The sequence below is a fragment of the Oryctolagus cuniculus genome, chromosome 5, assembly GCF_964237555.1.
Source record: "Oryctolagus cuniculus chromosome 5, mOryCun1.1, whole genome shotgun sequence".
NCBI classification, from domain to species: domain Eukaryota; kingdom Metazoa; phylum Chordata; class Mammalia; order Lagomorpha; family Leporidae; genus Oryctolagus; species Oryctolagus cuniculus.
Genome location: NC_091436.1, coordinates 153,859,322 through 153,885,199, shown reverse-complemented (window position 1 = coordinate 153,885,199; position 25,878 = coordinate 153,859,322). Strand labels below are relative to the sequence as shown.

At 44.4% G+C, this 25,878-nt stretch overlaps 4 non-coding genes across 4 annotated transcripts; 3 read left to right on the top strand and 1 right to left on the bottom strand.

The window, feature by feature from the left end:
- Positions 1 to 739: 739 nt before the first annotated feature.
- TRNAT-CGU (transfer RNA threonine (anticodon CGU)) lies at positions 740 to 813 on the top strand. Its single transcript has one exon. It is a non-coding gene; the product is annotated as a tRNA-Thr (tRNA).
- A 4,306-nt stretch (positions 814 to 5,119) lies between these two features.
- On the bottom strand, positions 5,120 to 5,192 carry TRNAM-CAU (transfer RNA methionine (anticodon CAU)). Its single transcript has one exon. It is a non-coding gene; the product is annotated as a tRNA-Met (tRNA).
- Positions 5,193 to 6,813: 1,621 nt separating this feature from the next.
- On the top strand, positions 6,814 to 6,895 carry TRNAL-AAG (transfer RNA leucine (anticodon AAG)). The gene has a single exon. It is a non-coding gene; the product is annotated as a tRNA-Leu (tRNA).
- Positions 6,896 to 15,886: 8,991 nt separating this feature from the next.
- TRNAT-UGU (transfer RNA threonine (anticodon UGU)) lies at positions 15,887 to 15,960 on the top strand. The gene has a single exon. It is a non-coding gene; the product is annotated as a tRNA-Thr (tRNA).
- Positions 15,961 to 25,878: the final 9,918 nt, after the last annotated feature.

The window sequence follows — 25,878 nt, the reverse complement described above, 5'->3', positions numbered from 1 at the left end:
CAGCGCGGGCTGGGAGGGGACCGGGCGCCGCCTGCGCGGTCGCAGCCCCCTTGCCCTCGTCGCCCGGGCGTCCCGGCCCCTGCCTGTCCCGGGGACCCGGAGCCGCAGCCTCTCCCGGCCTCCCTGCGCCCTCTCCCCGCCGTCCTCGGGGGTTCTCCGCGGCTGGCGGGTCCCGGAGGCAGTGCGAGAAATGGGGTCACCCCGATGGCTTTCTCTCGGTCGGGTTTTCTGTGAGCGTCCATTGCAGTCCTGGCTGTACCGGCCTTCGGAAAACGGCGTTCCGAGACGCGACACCTGTTCGTGCAGCCGCGACGGCCCAGCCCGGCCTGCTGCGCCTCCCCCTGCAAATCCGGGGCGGTTTCAGGCACCCCCAACCCTCGCAGGGCAATCCTTGAAGAGTCAACGCTAAGCGCTCGGGAGGAGCTCCAAGTCGGTGAAGATGGGGTTAAAAGATGGAGTGTGTTTCCCGCGAACCGCTAGAAGTGCACGCAGACGTTTTCGCGGGTAGAGCCTTTCCCACTGTTGCGGAGCCGCCACTTTGTGTAAATCGTGTCACGCGCTCCTTTTTCTAACTCGCAACTGCCTGGTGCTTGCCTCTGCGTATTCTTAGGTCACCCACGCGCGTCGCGAGGAAGTGAGGCTTCTCTCTGGGGTTGGCAGAGCTGAGGGTGACAGTGTTAACGCGTTTATTTTACAGCAGTAAAATGAGGGAGATTCAGTCGGATCTTTGCTCTCACGTGGCCCTATGGCTTAGTTGGTTAAAGCGCCTGTCTCGTAAACAGGAGATCCTGGGTTCGAATCCCAGTAGGGCCTTCTGATACGCCTGTTTTCTTTAACCCCTAAGGAAATCAGCTTTTGTGTTTTTTGGACGGTTATCAAGCTTACAGCAATATAGCACAGTCATACACCTGTAAGTTGTTCGGCTGCAACCTGCTTACATTCCTGAGTTTTAAAAATTAAAAAAAAAATCCTAAAGAGGTGACTATTCAAATGCAAAACACTTCCAAAGGCCCTGTCCCAGGCACTTGTAAGATGTGTCCGGAGTTGTGGCACAGTGAGTTAAAACATCATAAAATGTTTTTGAGTCTCTGAAATATGCTCAGTTTGCAGTACTTCCACACGTATAGGTGCGTCATCTCTTTAGATTCTGATGATCTCCGGTTATAAAATTCACCTTAAGATAAATTAATGGATAATGAACTCACTGTTGGCTACAGAGGAAAATAGGATGTTTTTAGGGACATGTTTATCATTTTGAAGAGACCATGAGGAAAATTATATGCCTATGTTAGTCCTCTAAAGGAAGGACTTGCATAACCTCGCCAGTGATGATCCCTGCAAGCCAAAAATCCTAGAACCCACATACTCTCAGAGCTAGGACAGCATTGCTGTGAGAAGAGATCAGATTTAGGAATTGCACCAAGTATGTAACGTGATTTAAACTTGACCTTAAGGATGCATGGAACTTCTATACCTTTTTGTCTCCCATTCATTCAAGGATTAATTTAATAAATATGAACTCTTGGTGTTTTATGTGCAAGGCATATTTCTGAGGGTAGGAAATACAGAGTGAACAAAGCTCACAAGCTTTGATGGATCTTGTTGGCAGGGACGTCACACACACACACGCAAAGAAATGGATATGTACAATAAGTCAAATTCTGACGACATCTGTGGAGAAATTTAAGGCAGGGAGAGAGTAGGGGGGTGTACAGGTTGGACCCGGGTAATCAGAGATCACCGTCTCTTAGATGAAGTCACAAGTGATTAACTTATTTTCAACCTTTTAATGAGAAATATTCACAGTGTGGTTACTACGTTTCTCCAAGTACCATAGTAGCAAGATTAAATACTGGTAACCAGAAAACTATTCTACATGCCTGAAACCTTTTGACTGGGCCTTTGAAGTATGTGGCGCTACCTGTATTCAGACCTTAGCTGCTATGGGACCTTTGCCAACTTGCTTTAGCTCAGTGGGCAGCCTCTCCTCATACGTGAAGGGAAATAGCAAGAAGCTGACCTAATAGAGCTGATGGAAGAACTTGGTGAGGACACACACATAAAATATTTGAGAAGGGCACCTGACACATAAACAATCAAGTTCACTGTATTGCTTTTCTCATTACTCTTATTTATTAAACACTTATTTGTGGACAAGTGTTTAATTCTTTGATCCATTATTATGCTTAAATTTATGGATAAGTCCAGGCGTGTTTTTGATTGAATAATGTGCTTCCGAAAGATACTCAAGTCCTAATCCCCAGTAACCGTGAATGTGATCTTGTTTAGAAATAGACACTTTGTGTAAGTAATCAAGTTTGGATGAGATCGTATTGAATTAGGGTATGCCATTATCCAGTGACTGGTATCTTGAAAAGAGTAAAGAGAGGGAGACTTGGACACAGAAGCATAGATATACTGGGAAGAAGACCATGGGAAAACAGAGGCAGAGATTGTGGTTATGACCACAGGGCAAGGAACACCAAGCACTGCTAGCGCTAAACAAAAATTATAGCAGGACATTGTTTTGGACTAAATGCGTGCACTGGGCCTCAACGGATTCGACCGGAAATTAAAATGAAGTCATTCATGTTAAAATTCTACATCACCAAATGGCTCTCACTAGGCAGGGGTGCCACCTGGTGAGTTGTCCTTCCTGATGGCCTCTTTGTAGTTAATGCTTACTTCATCCATTCCAGAGGTCTCCCCTACTGGCCATCTCATTTTCCTAAAGGTGACAGCATGTGTGGAACATCCCCATTGCTAACTCTACCCACTGGTGCTATATTGAAGAGAATTGAAATATCCCTGTGAGAGCACAATGAAACAATGCTTTAGCCTGCTCTGTGTGAATGCAGATTGAGTCTCAATCTCCAATGCTGGAGACAGCATTAACCAAATCACTAACAGTGAACCAGTCTCCAGTGTGGGCCACCACCACTTCAGTGATTGCTCTGATGCTGATACTGCTGGAGTCGAGTGGTACCTTGGTCAACGTGCGTTAGTCTACTATCAGCCTCCAGGCTCCTGAGGCCCTTGTTCCAAGCCAGAAATTTTTTTTAAAAAAGATTTATTTATTTGAAAGTCAGAGTTACTCAGAGAGAAGGAGAGGCAGAGAGAGCGAGCTAGCAAGGTCTTCCATTTGCTGGTTCACTCTCCAAATGGCCTTTACAGCTGGAGCTGCACTGATCCAAAGCCAGAAGCCAGGAAGCCCAGTGCCTTGGGCCATCTTCTACTGCTGTCCCAAGCCATAGCAGAGAGCTGGATCGTAGTGGAGCAGCCAGGTCTTGAACCGGAGCCCATATGCGCTGGGCTTTAAGACTTGGTTGTTAAACTAAGACAAGGTGGTGCGTAGCTCTCTTTCTATAGCAAGTTCCGTACCAACAGGATAATATTCTTTCCTCCGCCTAGCATTCAGTACTGCCTTTGTTGAGGACCCTGTCAGCCTTGGATAATTTGGGTGTTGGACAAGAGTGAATGAGTCCCACCATCATGTCTAGAATCTTTTGCTATGAGGTGGCACATTTCCTGATGCTGTCCTGATGCTCTGTGCCACAAGAAACCAAAATGTCAATACTTGTAATGCATTCAGCTCCAAGAATCATGATCACAGGTGTTCAAAATGGCCCAGGGCCCCATGCAAAGCTCACCTGCTGTGAGTCACAGAGTCACTCCTGAAGTCCTCCAATGCCACCAGATTATCCCTACTCTTGCAGAGAGTGAAATTACTGTCACTTGGATCCCAATGTCCAACAGCCCCATAAAAACTCCTGCTCCCCTTTTCCCCATTCCACCTTCTCTTGTCCCTGGCAGGAATGCAGAGAACTTGACCTCATGCTTCATCATTCATTTTGGAAGGAGTAAGGACAGGAGAAACGTGGGAGCCATCCTCCTTACTTGACTCATGCTCACAGTCGGAATTTTCTTCTGCGTCTGGTCAGAACTCATGGTCAGAATTCAGAGGAGCCTTGGTAACCCATTCCACCTTCCCGGATTGAGTTCAGCAACTTGGACGGCTGCTGTCTGGCTGGGATTCTAATTTTTTCCAGTCCTTCAAGCCTTAACTGCTGACTTAGAGAAATCTCCTTCCACCTTATACCATTGGTGGACATAGGTAGGAATCCATCAATTTCTAATTCATCTAGTTTGCGTCGATAGCTCGAGACGACCTTGCTCTAAACTTCAGCTCTGCTCCTTTCTTCCTTTTCCCAGGGCTGCCCTTTGAGGCCCCTTCTTGGCCCCCGGGGGTGTGGCTCCCTATCAGCAGTCTATGCCACTTTGCCTTGCCCAGATGGCAATGCCTGAGACCACCTTGCCATTGTCACCCTGAAGCCAGATGTTGCAGTGAAGTTTCTCCATTGCCTTTTCCATAGTCAGCCCTGGAGGTCGTAAGAGGACCAGAGAGGAGAGCCTTGTCTCAGAAATCTTCCAAGTTGTTGGGTCTTCCATGTCATCTAAATCCCATTGGAGAATGGAATCAGATTCCACATTTCTGTTGTCTCCAGCTGCAGGGCAGTTTTCTGGGGGGCTTTACAAGTCTCTCCCAGTGGAGTGTACAGCTTTTATGCCTTTATCAACCCAAACCAAGAGTGGCATAGTTTTTCTTGCCCCTGTCCTGTTGCTTCTCTCTGAATGCAAAGGCATCCTGCAACAAGGGGTCTGTGGTTGGTTCTCTCAAACCGAATCACATGGCAGGAGACTCCTGAATTTGCAATGCCCCTCATCAAACAGAGATATCAATCAGGTTGCATGAGATTCCCCAGAGAAAGAAGTGTACCGCAAAAGCAGAGTAGTGACGAGGCCATAAGCTGAGGAATATGGCAGCCTGAAGTTGAAAAAGGCAAGGACTGGGTTTTCCCCCAGAACCCTCACAGGGCGCACAGCTGGGCCATACCTTTTACAAGCCACTTTCAACTTCTGACATAAGATAATACATTTGAGCCACTTTGTGATAATTATCTGGAGCAACTACAGGTGTAGGGTATCAGATCCACGTTATCCTATTATATAATGCACCGCAGTCCGTCCTACTAATCCCAGAAGTTCATCTCATTCCCAGTTTAAGGATGGACCCAAGACTCTGGGCATAATACCAAATGCCGCACAGGAATAAAACACGTGCCCTCTCTGAGGTTCGAACTCAGGACCTTCAGATTATGAGACTGACGCGCTGCCTACTGCGCTAAGAAGGCACTTCCTGCCACCGGTGTCGCAATAACGACAATTCTCTTTCCATTTTCCGAAACTCTTTTTCTTCACAAAAAGATATGTGTCTCATATCTTAAGCGTTGCTGGTCCAAGTATGTCGTAACGCTGGGCCACAACTATTTCAGTATTTTATCCTTTGTTAAATAAATATGCAACACGGTGGATTTTCCACTGCGCCCTACGCATTCCTGACGGCTGGGAGCCGTTACAGTTCATTAGATTTTCACACCGCCTCACAACACAACGTGTGGTAAGATGTATCGAGAAGGTGACATACAGGTACGGTACAAGAGGCGTGAGCAGGGCCAACGAACATGAAGATCCGCAGGCTGCGAAAATAACAGGAGTGAAGCTTCCGCGGTCTCCTTACCCGGGCACATCTCACGCGCCCAAGCACAATCGCTGTCTAACCGTGACATCTGCAGGCCGTTACAGAGCTAAAGCTCCAGGATGGTGCAAACAGAAGGGCGACAAGGCAGGAGAGAGAAAGAGAAAATGAGCTGACTGAGAACGCAGAAATACTAAGGTGTTGGATTCAAGGTAAAGTAATCGGACGCAGTGGAAAATATTCTAAATTTGACATCGTAGGATTGAGGTGTACATTTTCCATGTGCCCTCTATCGATTCAGTAAACATAAATCGCTCGGTTTTCTTGTGAACGTGCTGCTTAATTTGAAAAGCATCATCATCTGTGAAATGCGATCACATCTCACAGTATCATTGAAGGCTGAAGATTGGATATTCAAAAAAAGTTGTTCTCTAATAAATACGAGGTGATAAAAATGACAGCAAACTACCGCTTATAATGACTCCCTTCTGCATATGAGGAAAGTGGTACTTGCGGAGCTCAAGTGACTTGCCGATGGCCTGTGGCTATTAAGTGGAGCTGCTGGGATTTGAAACCATTTAAGCGGGGCTCGCTCTAAAAGCGGCAGCATCCAACGGGCCAGGCGGGATGGTGAGGGGATGAAAGGCTTGGAGGGCCGGGCAGGGGAGCTGGGGTCTGGGCATCCAGGCCCACAGCCTTCGTGGGGTGCGGGAGAGAACGCGCAGGTCAGCGCCGAGGGCAAACTCAGCCCCGAACCTTGGGGGTCAAGGTCACGGACACAGGGAGCCAAGCTCAGAAGGACACACGAAAGTCACGCAGGTCACAGGAAGAAAGCAAACCCAGGCACACAAACCGCTTCGCGCTCTGGGTGGGTGGGGACGGAGCGCCTGTGTTCTCTGGCTGCAGACATTGAAGATAGGTTCCGTCTGCGCGCCCCTGGCGCGGCGGGAGAACCGGAGACGCCCGACCCCAGCGTCCCGGCAGTCCTGGCACTGCCCCGCCGGCCGCGTTTTCTCCAGGACCGATGCTCCTCGAGTTTGACCGATGTTAGGGATTCGCCTCCCCTCTCTCTTTGTTCTCGGATACTAGAAACACAAAGGACAGGAGGCAAACCCTGGTCTCCCAGCTGCAGGACAAGGGATCTGGACTAGGAGCCTGTTTGCAGATTTCGTCGGTGGTTGGGATGGCTACAGAATCATTTCTTCAGAAAAACTACTGCGTGAACAGGCTTGTGGTTTTTAAGTCATTTAGAATCAGTTCAAACACTTAAGCCATGTGGTAGCGTGGCCGAGCGGTCTAAGGCGCTGGATTAAGGCTCCAGTCTCTTCGGAGGCGTGGGTTCGAATCCCACCGCTGCCAGGCTTATTCTTTAACTTCCTTTAACTTATTCTTTATCTTCCTAGATAAAAGGGAGACATGGCAGCTGGCAAGCGAGAGTCAGTTACACAGGAATGGCTTCGAAACCCACCTGGCAATAGAGCCTGCCTGGCAACAGGCTGTGATTGGCTAGGCCATAAACCGCCTCTTGACTGGATTGGCTGCCCCAGCTATTTAAGCTGCTGTACCAATTGAAAGAGTCTGCAGGCTCTCACCTCTGGCCTGATTTCACCCGACTCACGGGGGTCTGTGTGGTGACTCCACGCCTCTAGCCCCCACGGCGCTCCTCCTCTCAGAATGAATCAACCTCAACATCTGGCGCCCAACGTGACTGAGAGAGAGACAGCGTGACAGACTTGGCGATTTCAGCAAGTAGGCCCCTCAGTGTTTTCTGTGTTGTTCAGTTCTGTGAGGTGAGCACAGAACCCCCTACTACTCCCCCTTTCCTTGTCCTTGTCCTCGGTCTAAGTGACCCCAGGTTAGGCACACACCGCCCAGAAGTGTACGCCGCTTCTCGGCTCCCCTTTTACTTTCGGTTTACCCGGGGAATTCACATAAGGGACTGATCATCCCAGAATTCGGAACCAAGTCATCTTCCCTCACTCGAGAGAGGTGACGCTCCAGAGACACGGTGTGGGCATATGGCCTTGACCTACCGAATCAAGGAAGTCCCCCATTAAGCACAGGACATACGTACGATCTGATACACCACTGTCTGTTCGTCTAATGTAGGGAACCCCTGCAGAATGCCATCAGCCGCTGCGGTGCTAGGAATTTGCTTTGTTATGGCAGCAGTGCTGTGCGTGTCTTTCCTTTGGCTAGAGTTGGCATGGTACGCTGCTCTTAAACACTCAAACATGGGAAAGATAACCCCCTCTCAGAAACCCACACAGATTACCGAACATAATGAATCTGTGAGTGGTAACAGCCTGTCACTCCAGGCCACTACCTCACAGACAACAGTTGATGTCTTAGGGAGAGAGAGCTTCGACAGTGAAAATGACATGACAGCAGACAATGCAGCAATGCCTGGTCAGCCACTCCCCAAATATCCGTGGGATGAACTTAGATGACCTCGAGGCAATAACCCATGCGGGGTCATCCCATCTGCACCCAGTGAGGATCCCCACATTTGTGGCAGTCCCCGGGCACCCCAGGCTCTCAGGACAGCCGCTAGACCCCATCCCACCCACATGCTTGACGTTACTGTAGGAGCAGATGCAGAATTCAGGCCCTGGATTCCAATGCCTGTAAAAGACCTTACTATGCTAAAAAAGGCTTCTCAAGAGTCAGGCCCCGACTCTCCCCACTTTCAACAGGTGCTCACACAATGGGCAGCAAACCTTCAAACTCATTTCCACCGGGTTACACTGCTGAAAGCATGTTTGTCGAGACCACAGTTCTTACAGTGGAAAGCCTCCTATGAGGAAGAGGCTGAAACCGTGCTGAGGAATAATGCTGCCCATGGAATAGCAGTAACCTTTGATGTGTTTACAAGCTGCGGCACCTACATATATTCTCATGAACAGGCCCGCATTGGAGTAGTTGCCTATTTTGATCAAGCCAGAGATTTGGCACTTAGAGCCTTAAAAAATATAAATCCTCCTAATTATAGTCAGCTCTTTAGAAACTTGGTTCGAGGCCCAGCGGAATAGTTCCCTGATTTCCTCACCAGTCTTGGAGGCAGTAGAGAAAAGATTACCGCCTGGCCCTGAACAAGACAATTTGGTCAAACAATTAGCTTGGGAAGGTGCTACCAAAGAGGCAAAAGCTGCAATCGCCCCAGTCCGTAATGAAGACCTTTCTAAATGGATAGTAGCTGCAAAGGAGGTAAACCCTGTTGACACACCCATACAGGCCCTAACTGCAGCCATTAACAAGCTGAACACAAGGAAGTCTAATGATCCTCCGGTTTGTTGGGGATGTCAGGAAATGGGTCACCTATGGCAAAACTGCCCAAACGCTGACAGACAGGGCAAGCCCAAAACGTCGTGTCCCAGATGTAAAAGAGGCTTTCATTGGGCAAATGATCGCAATACCAAGCCTTTAAACTCCCAGCCGGGCGACCCTCAGCCCTGAAAGTAAGAGGGAGTCCCACCACCATTAACTGGTAAATGCCCATCTTCAGTCTGAGGCCAAAATTGACCCTATACTTAGATGACATTGCCTTTGTGGGTTTAATTGATACAGGGGTAGATGCTGCTGTCTTAAAAGCTAGGGACACAAGGAAAATGCAACATTGGAAGACAGCGCCCGGGCCCGACCTCCAAGGCATTGGAGGATTAAAATCAGCTGATCAGATCATCATGCCTGTATCGTGGCGAGATGACAATGGAGATGCGGGAACCATCTTTCCGCTAATTGCTGAGGTTTCCATGACCTTATGGGGGAGAGATGTGCTCTCACAAATGCAAGTGGTCCTTACTATGGATCACAGATCTCCACGAGCCAACAGCTTTAATGGAGAGCCTACAAGTAAGATTCACCCCCAATTCTAGGGGCCACTGCTCACCTCATACAAAAGACAGGCCCAATCCCCATTGAATAGGAAAAAACAGGAAACATCTGGGTAGAGCAGTGGCCAATATTACAACCCAAACTCGGCATCCTTAGAGAATTGGTGCGGGACACGTAGAGCCCTCCACTAGCCCTCACAGCATGCCCATTTTTGTGATACCAAAGAAACAGGGAAAATATAGGCTATTACAGGATTTAAGAGCCATCAACAAAATCATAAAAAAGATAGGAACATTCCAGGCTGGCATTCTCCATCCAGGGGCCATTCCTAACAGATACCACATAGTTACCATTGATATCAAAGATTGCTTTTTTCCATTCTCATTGTGGAGGAGGAGAAGGCCTACTTTGCCTTTACAGTATGGGAGCCCAATTTCCAGCTCCCTGCAAAAAGATTCCAGTGGACAGTACTCCCACAAGGCCTGAAAAATAGCCCTGCCATTTGCCAAAGATACATTTCTCATGCGACCAGCACACTTAAAGATCAGTGCTTGGTCATACATTATATGGATGATAGCTTACTTGCTCATGAGAATGTGGCAACTCTGAAGGCCTATTTAAGTGAGACAGTAAGAAATTTACAATTTGTGGGTTTGTCTATTGCCACAGAAAAGGTACAACATTTTCCTCCCTTTCAATTCCTGGGTTATCAAATCTCTTCTCATATCTCCAATGGGCCCAAACCTAAAAGTCAAGCATAAATACTCACTTAATGAACTTCAGCAACTATGCAGCCAAATCAATTGGCTGAAACCCTTCCTTCCCCTAACACCTGCAGAGCTTAGACCGCTATTCAATTTACTGACTAAGGGGAACAGCCCTTCTTCAAAAAGCACATTGACATCAGCAGCTGAATCCACTATAGAAAAGATCAACACCCAGTTGTCAAATTTAAAAACCTTTAGATATGGCCCTCAGGTGCCTCTCTTTGCCATAACCATATCTACCCTCTAGGCCCCCTTAGGAGTTATTTGGCAACAAGACAGACCACTTTTTTGGGCGCACATAGCCTGGAGCAAATGTCATAAAATAGTTAACAAAGTGGATGCCATCCTTATGACGGGACTTAAATTAAGATATTATGCCTATAAGATATTTAACACAGAGCCAGACACAGTGGTCCTGCTCCTATTGCAATTACAACTGTCCACATTGATGCAAAATAGCATGCTCTTTCAAACTTTAATGATAAATTTCTCAGGACAGGTTGACAATCACCTACCAGTGGACAGGCTACTCCAGACATCACAAACCTTAGACTATGCAAAACATGCTTTCCCTGCTAATCAACCTATACCCATGGCAGCATGTGCGTTTATGGACACCAATAAGTCATTGTTTGGAATAGTGATCAAATCTTCAACAGAAAAAGATAAGATCCATGTAGAACCCCACGGGGGATCAGTACAGTTGGGAGAAATAAGGGCAATAGCCAAAGTTCTACTCTTTAGCCAGGATGGGTCAGTAAATATATTTTCAGACAGCAAATACTCAGTACAGGTAGCAAAAATGATCCCCTTTGCAGTCTTTAACCCGACCAATAAGCCAATTGGCCAGATGTTCACAACACTTAAAGAGCTAATTGAGAATAGAAAACACCCATGGTATATTTCACACGTAAGTTCAGATACTGGATTACCTAGCTTTATTTTCCAAGGCAATGAAAAGGTTGATCATCTTATCTCCTGCAACACACCTTCCATCGGACACCTAGAACAAGTCTGTATTCTACACCAAAAATTTCATGTCAGCAAGCAACATAAAATTGCTTTTCCTGGAGCTGAGTCAATGCAAACACCTAGTGCACCCTTGCAATAACTGTGCCTCTCACGCCCCATTAGGCCCACTGCAACAAGCAGGAGTCAACCCACGAGGCCTTGCTCCTAATAAGCTCTGGCAAGTGGACATCACCCACATTAACTCCTTTGGTAAACTTAAGTTTGTCTATGTGGTGGTAGATACTTATTCAAAGGCTATTTGGAGAAAAGGCTAGTAATGTGATAAAGGCAGTTAAGTCAGCCATGCTGGTCCTTGGCATCCCCTGGACCATAAAGACTGATAATGGGCCAGTGTATACATCACACGAATTTAATTTCTTCCTGAGGTCCTGGAACAGACATTCTGCCACAGGTATCCCATACAACCCACAGGGACAGACAAAAGTTCAAAAGAACTCATAGGACAATTAAAGATCTCTTACAAAGACAGAAAAGCAATCATATGCCCCCAGACCCACAGCTTGCTTTGACTGAGGTCCTTTTCACTATCAATTTTCTTACTTTTGATTCCCAAGGGATCAGCCCAGCTTATAAACACTTCCCAGACCCCAGCCCCTATGGTTAGGTGGAAAGACCCCCTGACAGGAGAATGGAAGGGACCACACCCTCTGCTAACCAAGGGCCAAGGATATGCTTGTGTCTTTACAGAGAATGTGGGACAGCCTATTTGGGTACCAGCCAGAAACATCAAGCCTGCAACTGACAGCCAACCAGAACCAGCTGAGTCTGAGAGTCTGCCTTGTTAGCAGATGCACCTGCTACCGAAGGTCAAAATGCTGCTCTATCATCCTGCCCTGAGAAACTGCCCATAGCCACATCCGTTACTGCTTTATACCCCACATAGCTCTGGTCAGCCACTCATTTGGCCCACAGCCTGTGTGCTATCATGCCATTCCTGATTACCACTGTTCCTCATTCCTACCCCCATCTGAGCAAGCACTCCTGTGGTCTCCTGTGTTGAGGGCTGGTTAGTCAACGACGGGTAAGATCCCCTGGGGGACAACCTAAAACAGGCACAGCCACATATGGAGACCATATGGAAACAGGGTCAACAATGGTATGGCCAAGGATCATGCCTCCCATTGCTCAAAAATAAATGAAAAGGGGAAATGAGGTGGAATGAGAAGGCCATGCCAAGATGGCCACTGGCAAGCCAGTGTCAGTTACTCAGGAATGGCTTCGGAATCAACCTGGCAATGGAGCCTGCCTGGCAACAGGCTGTGATTGGTTAGGGCATAAACTGCCCCTTGACCGGACTGGCTGCCTCGGCTATATAAGCTGCTGTACCAACTGAAATAAATGAGTCTGCGGGCTGCTTGCCTCTAGCCCTCTTTCACCTGACTCCCAGTGTCTGTGTGGTGATGCCACACTTCTTGCCCCCCACTGCGCTCCTCCTCTCAGAACAAATTCACAGCAGCAAATGACACCATTTTTACTCCCACTTTTATCTAGGAGCAAGATATCCTATCTAAGGAGACACTTTTTATTTTCTATTCTTAAAATGTTTCTACATAAATAAGTAAAATTCACATAGCTCAAAATGACAAAAATCTAAGAATACATGTACACTGTGAAAATCTGTCCCCACCTAGCCCGTCCCACCTGGCACCTGATTCCAGCTGCTCCAACAACCATATTAGAGTCTGGAATTCCACTCAAGGTACAGTTCTGGCATATACCAATCAACAGACACCTTCTATTTTCCTCACATTTTACATGTTCCAAACCTGTCCTGCTGCACCTGGACCTTTCCAGTTCATGCATGCTGAAGCAATCCACGCCAACACATCAAGAACTTTCCCCCTCTGTTTCATATTCCATTTTATGCTAATTTTGGTGGTTCTCATCTCATGTCCTTCCCTAAATATTACTAATTTGTCCTCCTATAGCAACACCCTGATCAGCACAGAACATTGTTGTAATGGCTGACCAGTAATTTAACTCATACTGAGCTCCACATACTGTCACAAGTTCTTTGCATATATTAAATAACACTCTCAATAATACAAATATTATCCATATTTTACAGAAAAGAAACCTGACGTTGTGACCAGTTAACCCCTTGCCTAAGGGTTATGTTTTGAGTAGTGTTTGGCACCCCAAACTCATGTAGATATTTGAACCCCAAAGTCTTATGTCAATGGTTATTGAATTGATGATTGATAGATTAGGATGGAGGCTTGATCCATTATAGTGTCTGAAGGTGAAGACTTTGGGAAATGATTAGGTTAGAGGATGGCGTCCTATGACCAAATCATGATGGCATTGTTGAGGAGAGAGTAGGTAGAGGAAGAATGTGTTCAAACAGACTCTCTGCATCCTGGCTCATCAAGATACCCACATACCCTCTGCCAGTGTCAGTCTCCCTCATATGCGAGGCTGACAGGCCCACCTGATCTTGAACTGTGAATCTCCAAATAGAACTTCTTCCTGCCTAGGAAGGTCCTTTCCGGTGTTTTAAATGAAAAGAAGATGACCATACCCAAATCATAGATTATAGGTTGAGGAATAAAGATATTAATTTCTGGGGTAGGCTGAAAAATGCTCCCTTCACTAAAGAAATAGTCACCTTTTAACTCCAAGACCTGGAATTGTACAGCCACAAGTCAATGAATGCTGGCAGCGCCGGGCACTGAAAGAGCCAAGCACAGATTCTCCTTAGAGCATCTTCAGGCAGCAGATTTCCCAACACCTGATTTTAGAACAGCAATTCTGATGTCAGACTTCTGTCCTCCAGAACTGTGATACCATCAATTTCTGCCCTTTGAGTCACCAAGTTTGCAGTGATTTGTTACAGAATCCACAGGAAATCAATGCAATGTCTTACTACTAGCACTGGAACAATTGTTTTTGTTTGCAGTATGACATGGAAAAGGTGTTATTTAATCCTTGTTCTACAGCTCCCTCCTAGCAGTTCTCCCATTAACAGTAACATTCAAAATTTCTTCAAATTTTCAGAGCCATTTGTTTTTCCTTTTCATGAAGGCAGCATTCCCATGCATGGTTTTCCTGTGAGTTGGGATTTTTCTTGCTGAGATGTAGAAGTTCCTTATGTACTAGGACATTTAAGCCTTGAAAACATGAGTTACACATGTGTTTTTCCCACAGTTTCATCATTCCATTCCTTTTCATTTTGTTTATGCATTTTTGAGAGGATGAGGGCTTATTCAGGCAGAATTTTTTAACATAGTAAATGATGTCAAATTTCACTGGGCCCGAATTTTTGTAAAAATTGTTTTCCTACATCAACATTATATAAAATTTCTTTTTTCACATTTCTAGAAGTTATATTTGTGGATTGTTTTCAATCTTTCAAAATTTATGTCTATCTGGAGCTTATTTTACTATCACCATATTTTACTATCAACCATATTGATTTAAGTTTTTTTTCTAGATGGCTATCTATCTAGCTCCGCATCATGTTTTGAATAGTTCATCTGTATCAATTGAATTGTCATTTGTATCATATTCTCATACTGATTTATTTTTCTCTATGTTTGGACTTTTCATTTTGCTATATTCATTATAAATGAACTCTTAAAAAATCATTTGTTTTCCAATTTCTGGGTATCTTTATTGGAAAAAGCACTGTTTGCTTTGTCTACCAATGGCTTGTTCCCCCTTTGTTTATATTTGAATATATCATTTACCCAAGGCCTGGGAATGCAGTGTGTCAGTTGTGTGTTTACTACTTTATTTTACAAAGTAGGAGAGTTAGCTTTATTGTTTTTATAATATATATTTATTATTTTTCTGGTTCTAAAATGATCAGAGTTGTAGTTAACTTAAGCTGTCATTTTAATAGAACAAAAGTTTAAGTTAAACTCTTGACAACAGATGTTGCTGTCTCTGCTTTCACAAGGCTTTTCTTACGTGAGCCACTGTTGGTCTTATCTCAGACAACAGATAAAAACGAAGGAGATTTATCGTCTTCACCCTTGAGCTCCGAATTATAATCTTTGTAGGAACTTCCAAATTCATTGCTTAAATGATCCATTTTGGAAACAAAGTTGAGATTCCAGAAAATTCTTGTGAGTTTCCTTTGGTTAGCTTAAAGGCTTACCTTTCCCAACCTAGAGACACAAACAGATCCGCAGATCTTTCCAGATGTAGCACAGGGAAATGAAACAAAATAGAACTCAGCGTGAGCTGAGACCAAGTCTAAAGAAAATAAGCCCAGACAGCAAGCAGGGGCGTGGTGTTCACACTGAGGAGGGGCTGATGCGCCGGACAAGTCTCCAGCTCATTGCCTGCTCCCTGCAAGGGACTGTGCCGGCATCTAGTGTCCTAACCCTCCTGTCTGAGGGTCTCTCGGTGGAGCTCTTTCGTCAGAGATCCCCATGTAGGACACTCGCATGAAGAACTCAAGTTTAGAAAGATGCAGTAACAGCGAAGTGTGCTTTTAAAAGACTTTATCTCATTTGGGAAGAGTGGGTGGCCTCCACTTTTGCTGATGATTCTTTGGATTATTGAAACATTTCATTGGCATTAACAAACATCCAAGTGGTCCCAGATGTTTACCATTTATGTCAGTCTGGCAGTGCATCTAAACGGGTAAAATGAGTTCTTAGAATGTGTCCAGCTTTCTCAAGGTAGTCAATTTTAGGTAATACAGACTGATAAGAATATTTAATCGAATAGCAAGGACAGACTCAGCATCAAGTCAGTTGCAGTTGTAGGCCCTATGGCTTAGTTGGTTAAAGCGCCTGTCTTGTAAACAGGAGATCCTGGGTTCGAATCCCAGTGGGGCCTTGGTTTTTCTTCTCCAGGGAAGATAGCAACTTCACTAATCCCTAGGTGCATCTAAATTCTCCACAGTATTTAGTGTGCTGTGACTCCTGATCCAATTAATTATTAGCTGTTGTTACTACAAAACAGCCACCCTCAAAACAGAAAGATAATGGACCCCTAGTGCATACTTTGGACTTGTGGAAGCAGTTGTTTTTCCCAAACAGTTCTTTATATTATGCAGATTCAAAAACCTGTAAGACTTAGGTTATATCATCTCTAGACTCCAATAATGTCCAGCTCTCTGACTTCAGCAGAGTTCATATAAATTAATCAGCAGATAATCCACAATAAAATGGAGGGCAAAGTAGGATATTTTCAAGGTTACACTTGCATTTTGAGAGAAAAATAATTACAAACTCCTGATAATCCTACAAAAAGAACTAAGAACACCTTATAATTGCCAGGGGCCGTGCATCTTTGGAGTTGGAACAAAAGTGCCCAAGGGATGAATAAGTTGAGATACATTTTTCAAATATGAAAGCTAACAAGTGCCAGCCTTTGTTGACATTTATGAGGGGTATTAACCAAAGAGATTTTCCCTGCCATTCTAACAAGCTACAAACAGATCTATTTCTTGTTTCCCATTATCTTGTACACTAGAAGCTATCACAAGATGAGCATAATCTCCAGGTTTCTTTGACAGCTGTAGGTAGCATCCTTTAGTAGTCTATTGTTCCACTTTACCTTTGCTGCACACCATTAAACGCTGTAGTCTTAGACACTGGGCTTGTGAAAGGGATCCTTTTGAAGTCAAGTCAGAGAGCCTGGCTACACACCTCAGCTGCCCCTTTAATAACTTCCTCAGCTTTGGCAAGCTGCATACATTCACTCGGCCTCATTTTACTTATTTGTTTAATGATAATAGAATTGCTGGAAAAACTTGAAAAATATGTTGCTTTTAAATAAAACACTCCTTAACAATGGTCACCATTATTATTATTTGAGTGTACTCTTTTGGACCAACTGTTTGGCTCTTTTTACAACTTTTATGTTCTTATTTCATTTTACAATGAAGATGCAGAAGGTTAAAAATGTAGTGACTTCTACTAACAAGTAAATAAAATCTCTCTCTTTTCTCATTGATATATGTACAGAAATAAAAATCCTTTAAATCGTTATTAAGGAAATTGATTGTCAGTTAAAACATCAAGAGAATGTGTGTGAAAGCATTAGGATCATATATTCCTTATGAACTAATGTTTATAGAAACTCATACAATAATTAAAAATGTTTGCATAATAATTTTAATATTTGTTGCTTGTTATACCAATATTTATAATATTAATAATTCAAAATTTTAAGTACAATATGAATTCCTGGTTATTCTATTCGATTGGACCATTCTTTGTATTTAGGTACTTTATTTTATTCTATAATAAAGTCTGTCTTTCAAGAAAATGTTATACTATGAAATTATGAGAGTGAATAAAACAAACCTTTTAAATATGATTTAAATGCCAATTTATTGTAGTTTTGAAAAGCCCATTGAAATGATCACTACAGATAATTGAACATTTCATTGAAGCTGAATAATTTTTTTCTAGTTTGCCAAAGCCATGATACAAGACTTCTAGAAAACATATTGCCAAAAAGCTCTTCTCTGAATTACATGCTGCTACGCTCACAAGACTAGTGCATAAATGGGCATTTTAATGCATTAATGGTGCTTTCTTATTATGGCCTCAGACATTTATTGATACAGAATAACTTGTGTGCCCAGACCAATAGCAATTCAGAGATTCTTGTATGTCCATGGAGAGGGGAGAATAGTCAGCGATTTCTTACTTTCCATATATCTGAGAGCAACCACTCAGGACGGAGATTCTTTCTGCATACCCACGTTTCTCAGCAATTGTGGAGGAAAACCAACTTTTTGGTTTTTACCGTCATAGTCAAAAGTTATCTGTAAATTGGACATTAGAAAGATCACTGGTGATCTCCAAATCACCAATCTTGGCTGCTGTTGTTGAAACCACGTCTATTTCTAATAGGATCTGTGGGGAGCAATCCAGACTGGACTGAGTTACTGGAATTAGGACTTATTCTATGCATCTGCTCTCCCACAATATGGCGCTGGGAGAGAAGTAAACACCTTCTGCACAGCTGCCTCCAGTTCAACTAATAAACTGTAGGACTTGCTCCTGATTGGAGGAGAGCAGCGTACTCGGCGTGTGGGCAGCCGAGTTGGGATTGGCGGAGGAGGACTATAAAGGAGGAGAGAGACGGCATGCACCAGGAACATCTATGGGGAACATCTAGCTGAAGGAACACCTGTGCAGCCCCCCAGAGAGCCGGCCGGCGGTGTGCCGCTCCCCTGCGGAAGTGGGGAATGTGGCCAGGGGGAACTGCCCTTCCACGGAGGTGGAAGGGACAGTAGCCAACCCGGGAAGAACCAGCAGCAAACCCGGGGAGGGCCGAGCAGACGAAAGAACAGCGCAGGGTCCTGTGTCGTTCCTCCACGAAGAGGGGGAGCGACATAATGGTGCCGTGACTCGGATATGAAGCCTAGGCAGGGCTTAGTGTCGTTCCTCCATGAAGAGGGGGAGCGACATAATGGTGCCGTGACTCGGATATGAAGCCTAGGCAGGATTCAGTGTCGTTCCTCCACGAAGACGGGGAGCGACATAATGGTGCCGTGACTCGGATAGGAAACCTAGGACGGATAGCAAACTTAGGAGGGAAGAAACGGGAAGAAATGGGAAAATACCGGAGAGAGAGACTAGCAAAGAGCCTAGGTGCCGGAAGAAGCTATTGAAAGCCTAGGCATAGACTCGGATATGGACTGTGGGAAAGAAGTTAGGATTGACAGCGAAAGTGAAAGCTTTCATAGACTCGGATGCGGACTATGGCGGGGAAGCTAGGAGACTGAAAGCGAAAGTGAAACCTGGAGGAGGCTTGGACTCGGATACGGACTGTGGGGAGAAGCCAGGAGAAATGAGAGGAATATTGTTGGAAGAAAACTTAAGGAAACATACCGGGTAGAGAAAAATGTTAGGGAGGATGAAGCCGCGAGTGCAGGCCGAGGCGGATATAAGCCACCTTGGAATTCTTCAAGTCACCCCGGGGAGCAAGAGGCGAAGATCTGGAACCAGAGGCAGAGACGTGGGCCGCCAGGTTGAAATTCGCCAGGTTAGTCCGGGGAACTTGGACTGAATGCCGGTGGTGGCGGAAACATTCGCGGAAGCCGCTGCGTGCAGAGAGAGCACGGGGCGTGAATAGATGGGGAACGCGGGGCTGGCGCGAGGCCGTGGTGCGGGCGCGAAGTGCATGGAGACCGCGGAGCGTGCGCGCAGAGCCGGGAACCCGCCGGCGGGGCGAGGCGCCGGGAAGCCGCGCAGAGCCGTGAAGCTGCCGCGGGGCGAGGTGCCGAGAAGCTGCTGCGGGGTGAGGTGCCGAGAAGCAGCCTCGGGGCGAGCGCCGCCGGGAAGCCGCAGGGATAAGAGAAACAGAAGTTTAGAAGTAAAAGGAGAGAAATAGGAATGCTGGAAGATAGAAGTAAAATGGGAGAAATAGGAATGCCCGGAGATAGAGAAATAGAGAAATAGAGAGGCCTCCCTACAACACTGCAATGTGAGAGCTTGGATTCGGTCTGCCTGATTAGGGAAGTGGTGAGCACCTGCGGGCGGCTAGCAGCTTATGCGCCGCAGGTCACCGAAGACAGACACATTATCAACACCAATAAGTCACCCCACAACATGGCAATGAGAGAGCTTGGATTCGGTCTGCCTGATTAAGGCGGTAAGCACCAGCAAGCAGCTCGACCAGAGTATGAGCTGCAGGTCACCGAAGATAGGCACGAATCAACACCAATAAGCCTCCCCACAATATGGCAATGAGAAGGCTTGGATTCGGTTTGCCTGATAGGGCTTGTAAGCCCCTGCAGGCTCGACCAGAGCATGCGCTGCAGGGCACCAAACACAGGCACGCATCAGCGCCTAAAAACCTCCTCACAACATGGCGAAGAGAGGACCCGGATTCGGTTTGCCTGATTGATAGGACTTGTAAGAGCCTGTGGCAACTCTAGCAAGTAGAGCAGAGTGTGTGCCGCGGGACACCGAAGACAGGCGCGTATCAACGCCAAAAAATAAAAAGAAAGGGGGATCTGTGGGGAGCAATCCGGACTGGACTGAGTTACTGGAATTAGGACTTATTCTATGCATCTGCTCTCCCACAATATGGTGCTGGGAGAGAAGTAAACAGCTTCCGCACAGCTGCCTCCAGTTCAACTAATAAACTGTAGGACTTGCTCCTGATTGGAGGAGAGCAGCGTACTCGGCGTGTGGGCAGCCGAGTTGGGATTGGCGGAGGAGGACTATAAAGGAGGAGAGAGACGGCATGCACCAGGAACATCTATGGGGAACATCTAGCTGAAGGAACACCTGTGCAGCCCCCCAGAGAGCCGGCCGGCGGTGTGCCGCTCCCCTGCGGAAGTGGGGAATGTGGCCAGGGGGAACTGCCCTTCCACGGAGGTGGAAGGGACAGTAGCCAACCCGGGAAGAACCAGCAGCAAACCCGGGGAGGGCCGAGCAGACGAAAGAACAGCGCAGGGTCCTGTGTCGTTCCTCCACGAAGAGGGGGAGCGACATAATGGTGCCGTGACTCGGATATGAAGCCTAGGCAGGGTTTAGTGTCGTTCCTCCATGAAGAGGGGGAGCGACAGGATCAGGTGCCATAACCCTAAAATTGCCACTCTGCAAGAAATGTCCAAGCAAGATCTGGGGACTTAAAAATGAAAACAAAACAAGACACTAACTTCACTGTCTCTTCTTTCTGTTCAGTCTAAGACCAAAATGACAACCTCCACCCCTGTCTGCCCTTGGGAAGATAGGGGTCAGAACTAAGGCATCGAGCCATTATCCTTAGAGATATTAGTGATGCACTTACACTGGCTAAACTAAAATGGATTTATAAATATTTCTGTTAAGAAGTAAATTATTCATCTTTTCAAAACAAGATGTTGAGAAAAAAGTACTAAAGATATTTGAAAAAGAATGCACACTGAGAACACATTTCTGCACTAACGTGAAATTGTAGTTTGCTCAGGGCATTAATGGAAATATGGATTATTCGAGTTTCTTGTTTTTGTCTTCTGTACAGCGTAATGTTAATTAAGATATGTTGAAGCTTTCTCATTATTTATCTGTACTCAATGCTTATATTAGAGAATGAGCAATGTCCCAAGACCAGCGAGCTGTACACTTCTGAATGTACAAATATCTTAGGTTCTCAGGGGAAAAATTAGCATAGCAATCATAAAACAAGTGAACTTCTACTTCAAAGAATTGAATCCTATTGTCTACACCCCTAAACATACGATTTCTTGATATGAATATCTGTAAGTGCTTTTACAAAAACGTCACAACATTTTGATAGAACTCCTTTTCAAGTACTCGATTTTGTAAAATTCTATTTACCTTGTTTATCTTCTTACTCTGAATTAGCACAGTATTGACTTCTTTAAGGCCAGTTAATTAGTCCCTAGATTTATAATAGTTCATTCAATTGTTACAAAATTAGTTAAAACTCCAAGGTGATTGCATAACCAATTCTTAAGTGATTATTGTGTAAACTTTCAACAGAGTAATAGGAAAATGATTCAGGAATGTAGTATAAAGCTGAAGTAAATGACCCTGAATCACTTATTTAGATAGAATTTTTATCAACTCAAGCTCTCAGCTCATTGCTAAGCCACGCCTTTGGGGCTTCAGAGCAAATGATGATTCCTACTGTGTGGACTCTGAAGGGGAGATAGTAAGATGAGATCCAGATGAGCAAAGGGTCCACTTAATTTATCTGAAAGTTAATGCCCAGGACTTCAGGTCTTTGAGTTCAGCCACTAGAGTGAATGATTCCAGTTAGATCAAGCAGTAGGGTGTGTCTGGAAGGAGGCTGCAGTACTGTAAATGTCACAGCAAAACCAGGGACAGTTGGAATCCTGTGTACTGGACTTCACAAATGGCGTTGGCCCTGCAGGGAAGGACCCTTGGCATCGCTTTGACAGATAATAGGGAAGAAACGAGTACTGAGGTGGGGGGATGTTTTTAAATAATTGGGTTTTTTTCCTCATACAGCAGACCATGTCTTGTTACGACATGTCCTTGTTCAGCTTTGCTTTTGAGTTTTTGTACACGACACACAGGAGCACTAAAGTGACTGTCATTTTTCATATATTGAGAATATAAGCAGTGTTTCAGTGCCCAAGTCTGAGATAAACAAAGCAAATTGAAACTGTGGTACATTTGGATTCTTCTCAACCTTAAAACTGTTTAGCCCAGTTGCACAGTGTTATGTTAGAAGATGCTTTATCCAGCAGGACTGGCTGAACACGGCAAAGCTTCCCACACTTGCTGATTTATTCCACCGTATTCAGTCACAGGGGAGCTCTGTGGCTCCAGGTATTTTCAAGTCCTGGATTAGCTTCTTATATTTTCTAAAACTACTGAATCTTGAGAATGTTTGCAGAGAGATTTAGAAGACACCCTGAAATATATTTGTGGGAGCTGTGTTCGGTTTATGGTGGAACGCTTCCATGGAAAAACCCCTTTAAGTAGCCAACAATTCCCATCCACTGCGCAATTCAGCAGCAGCTAAAGGAGCAAAGACTGTTAACTGACTGAAATTGACACTGTGTTCTTTTAACCCATCAGCCAACTCAGTAACCACCAAGCTCTTAGGCAGCTAAGCGTGGGGATACAATGTTAGCCCTTCATTTTTCTATGAGGTCATTGGCAACCGCTTGGACAAACGGATTGCAATTAATCCAAATGATGTGATTCAGGTATAGCTAAATCAGTAAGGGGCTGATCCAGCTGAACCAATGGTGGCTTTAAACTGGAAACCATGTCCACAGCCTCTTGGTATGTGAAGTCTACAGCGTGAGTTTCAGGATAGAAGGTGTAATTTCAAGCTTCATAAGAAAATATCTGGGTGTGTTAGGGATTATTTCAGACCAGAACCCTAGTTTTGCAATACCCAAAACCAAGCCATCTAAGAAATACTGTGTCTCCAGGGAACTGGAATGTAGACATTTAGATAATCTCTCTATTTCTGCAGCAAAATTGGAGTGAATAGGTATTATCTACTCAAAAGTCAATATCAGTGACTTATTGTTTCTTCACTATCCCAAAATCATCTTAAAGTTATTTTTATTTTTAAAGCTTTGAAACTCCAGGGCTAGAGTTATGGCATAGTGGGTAAAGCCACCACCTGCAATGCCGCCTTCCCATATGGGCACTGGTTTGACTCCTGGCTGCTCCACTTCCAATCCAGCTCCCTGCTAATGGACCTGGGAAAGCAACAGAAGGTGGCCCAAATGCTTGGTTCCCCTGCACCCACGTGAAAGACCCAGGAGAAGCTCCTGGCCCTTGGCTTGGGCTTAGCCCAGCTCTGGCTATCGCTGCCATTTCAGAAGTGAACCAGTAGATGGAACATTTCTTTTTCTCTGCCTCTGTCTCTCCCTCTCTGTAAGTCTGCCTTTCAAATAAATAAATCTTAGAAAAGCAAAAGAAATATTTGAAACCCCGCTTGAAATCTTTCCAATCTCAGTTTAAAACCCCATAAGATATCACTGTTAGAATTGATGGTTTGTTAAAAAGGAAAATCCTTCCTTCCATTTGAATCAAAAAGAAACTCACCAAAAAGGTAGGGAGCCGTGTTGTTTTGAGATTGACTTGAAATTTCCTAGCATTTATGTGGAATAAATGTTCTTATGATGACATATTGTCAAAGAAACACTTTTTGAATGTATTGTGTGGTATAAAATGATGCTAGATGTGTTGTTATATTATGTCACTGCTGAAAGTTATTTGCACTGTTGGTAAGGCATTTTCTACCCAAAAAAGAGCTTTTCTCAACTTAGCTCAAATTTTAGCATTTGAATTTGTGGTAGAAAATATTCTGAAAAATAATGATTCCATAAAATATTTTCACAATGAATATTTTATGTTTAGGCACAGAACTGACTATCAAGCCTGGAAACCAGTATATATTTGTGAGTTATCTATCCAGCTAAATGTGATAGGCTCTATAGCCACCCATACTTTCTGTTTATGCTCTGCTCAACCAGATACAAACACTTTCTAGTGACTTATTTTTCAGGCTAATTTTGGAAATAGAGTATTTCTTTTAGATGTGTAGCACATAATAAGCACTGGTTTATTATTTTATCTACATAGATATAGATGAAATATATACATTTCTGAACAAGGAAATCATACCCATTCCCCATAGAGTCTATCAAATTCTCCAGCATGACTTTCCAGGTTTTCTCTAGTTAGTCTGTATGTTATCACCCATAACTTTCCATCAGAAATCCTCCAGCCTCCAATGGGTGAGTATCCAAGGTCTTTCCAGAACTTTCTTTGTGAGATCTTTGCTGAAGCTCTTCCTTGTCTTTTTTTTTTTTTTTTTTTTTGATGGTGAGGAGAGGTAAGAAAAATTTCCCAATCCTTAAAGCCCTTTTCTGAATTTTTATGTGTTTTAGTATTGTTTCTATAGAACCTAGAATCGTGCTATTTGTTTTGCATGTGATTTTCTAAGTATTACAAAATTAAAACAAGAATAATTTATATTTGCTTATATGCACTTAGTCTTCAAGGAAGGATTTTAGTCTCTAAGGAAACAAATAAATTGGCTCCCTGGAAATTGAAATTCAATTTTAAAAAATTGAACGTTCCTTTAAGGTAGTAATTCCCCCAGCTTAAGTGTGAATTGGAATCACCTAAGGAACTACCTACAACAGTGTCTTAAGACTCATCCCCACAGGTTTTAATTCTTGTTTGGTTAAGGGCCTACCTACAAGTATGTGTTTTTAAGAAGCATTTCAAGTGACTTTGAAGCAAGAGCAACACATTTGCCAAACTCAGGTTTAAAATAATACACACAGGGGCAGGCCTTCGGCAGGAGTGGTTAAAATGCCACTTGTGACCCTTGCATCCCATATTGGAGTGCCCGGATTCGAGTTCCAACTCTACTCCTGATTCCCACTTCCCACTGATGAGTATCCTGGAAGACAGCAGGTTGTGACTCAAGTACTTGAGTCCCTGATAGTTATGTGGGAGACACAGCCTAATCCAGCCCTGGCTGCTGCAGGCATTTGGGGAATAAACTAGCAGAGAGATGGGTTCTCTCTCTTCCCTCTCTCTGTCACTCCCTCCCCTTCTCTCTCTCTCTCTCTCTCTCTGTGTGTGTGTGTGTGTGTGTCCCTGTTTTTCAAATAAAACAAATAGATGAAATTGTTTTTAATTAATAAAATATTACACACAGAGCTGAACTGAAAGTGAGGATCATCCATGCCATCAACAATTTTGTACTGACTCATTTACATACTTAGCATCAAAGGAAGAGGAGGAATTAGTTAATGGAACTCCTCAATATTCTGTTGTTTCCAGACTCAATCTTATTTAATTAATCTAGCAATCCTTTTACAAATACATTATAATCAGCTCTTCGAAGATGGGGAAACATGTTTGATGAAGTTCACTGTAACACAGCCAGAAAGTGGCAAAGTTCAATTTCAAACCCAGACCAGTCTGACTCTGTAACCCATGCTTTTCCCATGACACATATCTTCTATGTGATTACAGTCAAGGATGAAGTTTATGACTAAATAAACTTAAGTGACTTACGTTGATCTCAAACCTTAGCCTCATGAATTAGGAGGCCTAAATTAACTATCTGTTTTCTGCAAGAAGTTATTTGCCTAGTAAGTTGCTTTTTTTTTTTTTTTGACCAAATAGAAGTCTTCAGGACTTTATTCCGCTGCAGTTTATCCTATAAGCATCAGTCTTGCTGACCAGATTGCTAGTTTTCTTTTTTTCCCCCCAATAAACCTTTTATTTAATTAAGTACAAATTTCATAAGTACAACTTTAGGAATATA